Here is a 7776-nt window from a genome sequence, read left to right as displayed (position 1 = left end):
TAAGATTATTCACTAAATCTTCAGGCTCTTGCTTTATCCCCAGTCCTCACAATACCGAGAAAATTGTATCACACAATGAGTTTCTAAAGAGAACAGATGATGACTTCACAGGAATGAATAAGGGGAATAGATTTAAATGGAACTTCATTTGATATTTTGTGAAGACAAAAATGCAGATATCCTTGTGTCTTGGTGCAGCACTATATCCTGAAGCATTCAGCTGAATGCTAAGTGATAAAGGAAAACTATTTTTCATGTCTGTTGGAGGCATGATTGGGTTGTAGTTATCTACCTGCATGGTTTTCCAGGGAGGAACAGGGCACTGCTGGCTACAGTGGAAACATTTGCTCTTTGAGATGGTATCTGCTGACATTAAAATCTTGTATTTTACTGCTGCATGCAGCAAACAATGAGAGTGACTACTGCTGATTACAAGTCTAGTGATGCACTGTCTTGCTCAACCAGCAATTACTGTATTAAAATATACATCAGAACAAATTATTTTCATACTCTAATCTTTGCCCTCCTTAAGCTCAGCTTCAATAACAGACTGCACTCCCAATTGCCAAACCTGAGAATGAAGTGCCTTGTCCTTTGGAGCAGGAATGTACTGTGCCTGTGATGTTTGCTTCCCCATAGCTTTAGATTGTCTGGAGTGGAAAGTTGAATGTGAGGGTCTGGAAATGCTGCTCATGCCCATCTCCTTGGTGCAATACAAACAGACCTAGAAGAAGCAGTTTTTCTAAATCTAATGATTTCTTCTTGCATTCACCTGAAAAATAAAACCCAAAACAACAGAAATAGTAGAAATAGATCATGTCTAAATCCAAACAGATCCGAATCTGGCACTTTTTTTTCCTTTTTTTTTTCTTTTTTTTCTTTTTTTTTTTTTTTTTTGTGAGTTAGTTTTTGATGAGAAGCTGATCCCTGAACTTGTTCTAGGTATTTACTTGGAAGCTAGCTTTAATTAATGAAGGGTTTAATGCCAGCTAACCTCATCTATTCATGCCAGAAGTCTCCTATGCCCTCCAGTTCATTAGGGGCTTTAGTCTGAAAAACCTCAGGTCTGCCAATCCATGGAGCAGTCACAGAGCTGCTCTCCCTGGGAGTTTGGGGGTGATAGGGAAGCATGAGCACAGTTCATGCCTTAGCATGACTAGGGTGTTCTAAATCTGAGTAGTTTTAATCTCTGCATAAGTCAAGGAATAAATCATCATGGAAGCAATGCATAGGGATGTAAAGATAAGGATGGACTTAGAAAAGATTATGGAGATGAATAAAAGTTACCTGAATTTGTGAGAAGCAAGGCATGCCAGGCCAGTCTTACTGAGGTTTTGGGCTCTGTGTTTTAGCAGAAGAAAGCCAGGATCCCAAAAGGGATCCAGTACATCGGGCACCAGCTCTGCCGTGAGAGGCAGTAGGATGGAGGTGAGACTTGCTGAGTGCAGAGAAGCCTGAGACATGGGAGACGTGGAAGGCTGATATGAAGGGGTAGAAAAAACTGGGAAATGCTGTGGGGAGACCTGCAACAGGAATGAGGAAGGTGGGAAACAGGAAGCCTGGAGCTTTCCGTTGTGGTAGGGATCTTCAGTGGTGGTAGAAGGAGGTTCAGAAGTGTGAGGTGTAGTGTGTTCCAAAAGACCATGACCTCTAGTCCTGTAGCAGGACTCTGGCATGGGGCTGCTGCTTCCTTTGGTGCACTTTTTCTGCTTTGCTTAGCTTTAGCAGGGTGACAGAGCTGTAGCCTTGAGTAAGAGAGCCTCAGACACACTTACTGTATAAGCTTTCTAGGGTAGCCAAGGGAGACAGTGCCCTTTTTCAACTTTTCATGATATGGCTCTTATCTGTTTTAAAGAAAATGAAAAATTCTTGAATTATTTTTCCCCTGGAATATGTTTTCCCCAAACAGAAGCAAATAACCATTTGTTTCTGGAATAACTTCCTGCCTCATATAATACTGTTTGTTTTTTGGGTTTTTTTTAATGTTAGAAGTTATAGAAAACATTAAGAAAAATTCATAAGGTCTGTTGGTTAGAAATTACCATTTCACAGTATTCCCTCAGAGCTGCTATTGAAGACATGAACCCACGGTTAATGTCTATGCAGAAGTCAGCATGAAAGCAAGAGACTTCACAAGGGGCTGCTCATTGCAAGAGACAAGTCACTGGAAGTGGTCATAGATGCTGCAGCAACCAGGAGGAAGAAATTTGTCTTTGATCTTTTCCTTAGCAGTCTTCTAAGCCCTCTGGGAGTGTTCGTCCCAGCAGAGCTAAGGTCAAAACTGAGCTGAGAGAATTACATTGGACAGGCTCTGTCTGCAGTGTCTGACACAGTTTCAAGTGCTGCAGACTTTCTGAAGAACCTTAGACAGTCAGTCCTTATTAACTGCTCCCAGCCTGGCTTCTTCTAAATATCACGCCCAAAATACCTCCCATAAGAATATAATCTTATTTTTTAATGATTCCCACTATCAGCCATTCCAAGAAGATGGGATTTACATAAATTTATAGTTTCTTCTACTCCATGCCACCACTTTCACTTGCTCTGTTACTTTGTTTCTATTAGAGAACATCTAGAAGGTACTACTGCTCCATTTCCAAAACAAGTTTTTTTTTGTTTGTATCAGAAAAGCAAACCAATAAATTCCTGCAACAAAATTATTTCCCAAAGAATGCAGAGCTAATGCCAAAAAAAAATTTACTGAAAATATCTGTAGTGAATTAGAGTTCTGTTGAGTTCTGAGTTTGTCTGCATGGGCTTTTTTATTATGTTAGATGATATTCCATGGGACATAAAATAAATGTCATATTTCTTAAAGGTTTATGAGACATGGCAGGAATTTCGGAAATTACAGGCACATTTTGGAGATATATACTCATTCATTTTTTATCATGTTTGTGATTTTTCCATAGTCCTATGATGGCATAAAAGTCCTCTGCCTTCTTGGAGGAACGCTGCCACACGCAGATGCTTTAGACAACACCTGAAAGTCTCCTTTCTGAGGACAATCTGTGAATCTGATGGGCATAATGCAAATAGTCATCTATCTCTTGTCAAATACAGTTAAGAGAAGTTTACAACCCCAAAAAGTTGTTTTAATCTAAATAGTCCAGATAGTCCATCTAGATTAGAATTGCAATTCCTCTAATACACAATGATTCCTTATGCCATTGTTTAAAATCTTTGTCGAAACCCCAAGGAAACCATAAATATGAAAGAGAAAATCAGTGATGAAGAAGAATCCAATGAGGTAGAAAAATCTGACCCATTTTCCATATTGGGTGCTAATGCTTTTTTGTAGCTGGCCAGTATGTTCCATGTGTCAGTGCAAGTTTTGTAAGCTAAATATCCTCAGGACAAGAATACACCTTTCTTTTCCCTTATCTGTATCTTGCTCTTTTTGCTTGTTTCTTTTAAGTATTTTCATTTCAGATACTGAGCCTGATGTCATAACATTACTTTCTCCTGGATTTTTTTCATTACTTTATCACCTTTCTGTAGTAGTACAGCCTGTCCTTTAGTCATAAGGACAAAGTTCAGAATGGAAAGCACTGGGATTTAGAGTTTAGTCTTTCATAAAAGTTAAAATAAACAGTCTTTCATTCTACTGTAAGATACTTACTGACACAACAAACACAGTTTATTTGCTAGAGGAACTGAGAAAATTCTATTAAATCAGAAAAAGGGATTCTGGGCTTTTACCTTTGTTGTCTAAAATCTGGTCTCCTCTGAATTCCCCTCTTAAAAGATTGTGGAGAAGTTGGTTACTCTGTTGATATGAAAGGGGAAGAAAGTTAAAAAAAGCTCCCAAGTGTTACTGTGCTCAAGTGCCCCGTCAATGCACACAAGCTGTTATGGTTTCTCTACAGCAATTTACCTGATCTTGGCATGAAAATGTTGTCATGAAAGACCTTTCAGTTAAGACCAAGAGGGAAAGGAAACTACTCTCTCCCGAGATGGGAACTGGAGGTTTATGCATGTTGTTTTTGAAAACAGACTATGGCAGTTTGCCTCATCTCCAACACAATTCACCTTGTCAGAGGAGTCAAGAGACTTGACTGTTCTATAAAATATCAAGGGTTAGGACAACAGGTACATAATGAATAGCAGAGAGATCTGCTTGCTGTACTTCCACTTCTCTTTAAGATGCAATGGATCAGACGATGAATATGCTGTGCACTGCGCAGGAATTCTCTGAGGTAGTTGTTAAATCTTAAGCTACTTATCAGATGTCTTGTGTTGGTGCTCAAGAGCCTTGCTGACCATGACTAATTTGTCCTCAAGTTCCATTGAAATGTCTCAGGCTCCTGAAAGGCTCTGCCTAATAATGCATTACAAACACAATCCCATCCGTTTAAGCTCACTGTATCTTTGGCCTTTTTATAGGTGTGAAATAATATGTTCCTGGAGTGATACTGCACAAGCAGTTTACTTGAAGATTATATGGGTTTGACTCAGATAGCAAATTATTACATCTTTATAATTCTAGTTCTATCCTTGATGAACTCAGAAATGTATAAAAAATATTATTTTCAACAATAACAAATAAGAATTTTATTCTTATTTTTTATTATTACCTTATTATTTATATATTCTTTATATATTATTTTTATTTATTATCTTACTCTACTTTTCTTTTTGATTACTGGCTTTTTACCAATTGTTTGAATTAGTAAAAAATATATAATTGACTGTATATATGTATAATCTATACATACATATATGTGACTGTATAATGTATTTTGGCTGTATATATTCATGGATAGATAGCTAAGAATCATAATTACTAGATTTTAATAAATTCATCACATTTTAATTGTCAACAGCTACCTGAAAATATCTTAATTTATTGCAACTCCAAATTTTTATTATCTTGACAAAATCTTATCACAATTTTAGATACAAAAAAAAAAATCCCAAAGAAACAAAAACACAAAACAAACAAAGAACTCAACAAAATAAACAAACAAAACCAACCCAAACCTCCAACTTGCATTTCCCACACCAATGAGCTCAACAGAAACAATGACACAAGAATGTCCTCTTCTTCCCACCTCTTTTCCTTATGAGACCTGGTTGATGAGGCTCAGCTGGGTCACTATGACTGTCACACAGCACCACGAAAAATATGAATGCAGGCGATCAATTCTTGGCATGCTGCAGACCTGCAATACTCATACCAGAGACTGGCTGAGCATATGGGTGTAAGCTTCACTTTCCTGCCAGCAGGATATTCCGTATGTTCTGAATCTTGCCGACCAGGAGGGGTGGATTTCTTATCTTGTTTCCTTCAAACATTTCAGTAATATCAGAAAGCTGTTTTGTACTCCCCAGGCCCTGGTACGAAGCTGCCCTTGGCTGGCCATCACCAGCCTCATACATTTTTTTCTGTCTTCTTGGTAAACAGAAAGAAATGTTATGATTTTGATGCCAATTTACCTGAAGCAAGTTTGAGCTATGCTTTACCATTATGCTCCTTGTCTCAACATGGAAAAAGCTTTCATGTCACTGCATATGTGCAGATTCACACCCAAATTCAAATAATTAATATTACAAAGACTTCTAGGTCTAAAGAAGATGAGAAAAAGTATGCCACTGTAATTTTTTTCCCCTTTAGTATTCAATCACTAAATAAAAGCCAGGGTAGGGGAGAGGAGAACATACCTCCTTTATCTGGTATCTAGGGTGTCTGAGAGGCAAGGCTGTGACACTCACCTTTGAGTTACCTCTGTTGTAGATGCTATGGTAAACCTTTCAGCGACATTCTTTTGTGAAGAATATGAGTAAATATTTTTACCTTTGGCCTTGTGAATTTGAAGCAAGATTGAGCTAGGAAGTCCTTCAGAGTGCACTGGTATGGACAGTGTGTGTTCTAAGTAGTACACACAAAAAGGGAAAGGTTTTTAACAACTTCCCCAGTGTGGTTATGCTGAATGTTAAAACAGAAAAGAAACAGTTGTGCACAATTCACAGACTTCACTGTTCCTTACTATTTGCCTTCCACCTCAGCAGAACACTGCTGCTTATTTCATCTGACAACAGTCTAATAATCCCAAGGAAAGTTGCTTTTAGATTTTAAAATCTTTTTAAAGATTTTAGCTGTCCGATGTGCTATTACATCTGTACACAGATTGCAGCGCAGTCAATTATCACACATTTGTACATATCCAGGGACAACTGCAGGCTTCACCCTTTAAATATAAATGATATAACTCTATTGATATTTCTGGACTAGTCTTTTAGCATAATAAACTTCCCTGAGCTGCACTGCTGGCATGGTTTGACCATGCTGTAATGAGAAGATGTTGATGGGAGGTTAATTTAAAACCAGCCTAAACCAGGCTTAATAAATGTAGAATGTGACAGAGTAGAGTTCAGCATGTGAGGCCGGATTTGCACCAGCCCCCAAATGACAACCAAACTGTTGTAGCAACTTAATAATTGAACACATAATCTGCTCCAAAAGGGTCTCTGCTGCTTGAAAGTGCCAAGTGTGATCCTTCCATCCAAATGGGCTTGGTGAGGTTTATGCCCACCTGACCCAGGAGGAGGCTGGAGATAACTGGACCCTCAACACACATGGACTGTTGTCATTTAATGTATTCTTTTGCAGTTTGGAGGTCCACTAGCCTGAATCCTTCTCTCTAGCAGTGCATGGTGAGCATAGGAGAAGCACACCTGGGCTCTCTAGCTCCACTCCATCATCCCTGTGTTAGGAGGCTGAGGAGAACCAGGCTGGGCTGATCTATACGCAAGGGAAGTGTCTTACTGAACAAACTGACATTGCAGCCACGTGTGCAGCTGGGCTTTTAGCCTTTGGCTGTGTGTAACTTTATTTGCCCTTCCACAGAAAGAGAATTGCTTATAGATCAGCCTGCATTGAAATTATTTTGACTTCATTTTGATATATGAAAGTGTTCTGTATGTGCACTTTTAGTACTCAGAGTCTACTGTAACTTTAATTAAAATTCTATGTGCTTTTTTTTGAAAAAAAAACCTCTTAGTAATAAATAATTAATTGAAATAATAAATAAGTAATTGTAGGAATTATACATATGTGCTTCCCTTGGGTCTCTGCAGCGTTATTTTAATTAAGGCTAAGGTCCCTATTTGAATAAATGAATGACAATAGGGATTTTTTTTTTTAAGTCATATTGATTCCTTCAATATCAATGTTTCACTGAGAAAGTTTATTAAAAAGAATGAAGTGATTCAGATAGATTTTTGGTTCTTGGCAAATACAATCTGTGTTCTTTCAGAAACCTAATTTTCTAGATTAGTGGCTTGTATCTAAAATTATAAATAAATAAATGCTTATTGCTTCTATAATATAGGAAAACAATGTAACCAACATGGATATTTTTCTTGGGTCAGTGTTTCAGCAGTATTAATGCTTAACATGCTGCAACTATACAATGCTTCTGAGAGTTGTGCATTTATTTAGTCAGGGCTCTGATTTTTTGGCAGAATAAAAGGATTTTTTTTATAAGATATAGCAACATAAGCAGATAAGCCTTCTAGCATTTCCACTTGTTTCTTTACAAAGTTGGTTACAGGAAGTAGTAGCTTGATTCATAAAAGAGGTAATTAAATTGGAGTATTAAAACTGGAAGGAGATCTCCATTTTTCTAGACAAAACTGGAATATTTTGCTTTTGATAAATGCATCTAGCCTCCATTTTTTAATGGAATAGTAATGATAAAATGTCTTCACAGAGCAATCTACACATACAATGTAAAGAGATTCAAATGAATTAATGTTTAGAAATGAGCAAAG

The 7776-nt window shown here is 37.6% G+C and overlaps 1 long non-coding RNA gene across 1 annotated transcript; it reads right to left on the bottom strand.

Annotated features, from left to right (window-relative positions):
* Window positions 1-386: 386 nt before the first annotated feature.
* On the bottom strand, window positions 387-5296 carry LOC119702617. The gene is made up of 3 exons (XR_005257399.1): window positions 5055-5296; window positions 3703-3769; window positions 387-772 (listed from the first exon to the last, which is right to left on the bottom strand). It is a non-coding gene; the product is annotated as an uncharacterized LOC119702617 (long non-coding RNA).
* Between the last annotated feature and the right edge of the window lie 2480 nt (window positions 5297-7776).

Source organism: Motacilla alba, chromosome 6 (genome assembly GCF_015832195.1).
Source record: "Motacilla alba alba isolate MOTALB_02 chromosome 6, Motacilla_alba_V1.0_pri, whole genome shotgun sequence".
Lineage (NCBI taxonomy): Eukaryota > Metazoa > Chordata > Aves > Passeriformes > Motacillidae > Motacilla > Motacilla alba.
This window is presented reverse-complemented; position numbering and strand designations above follow the sequence as displayed.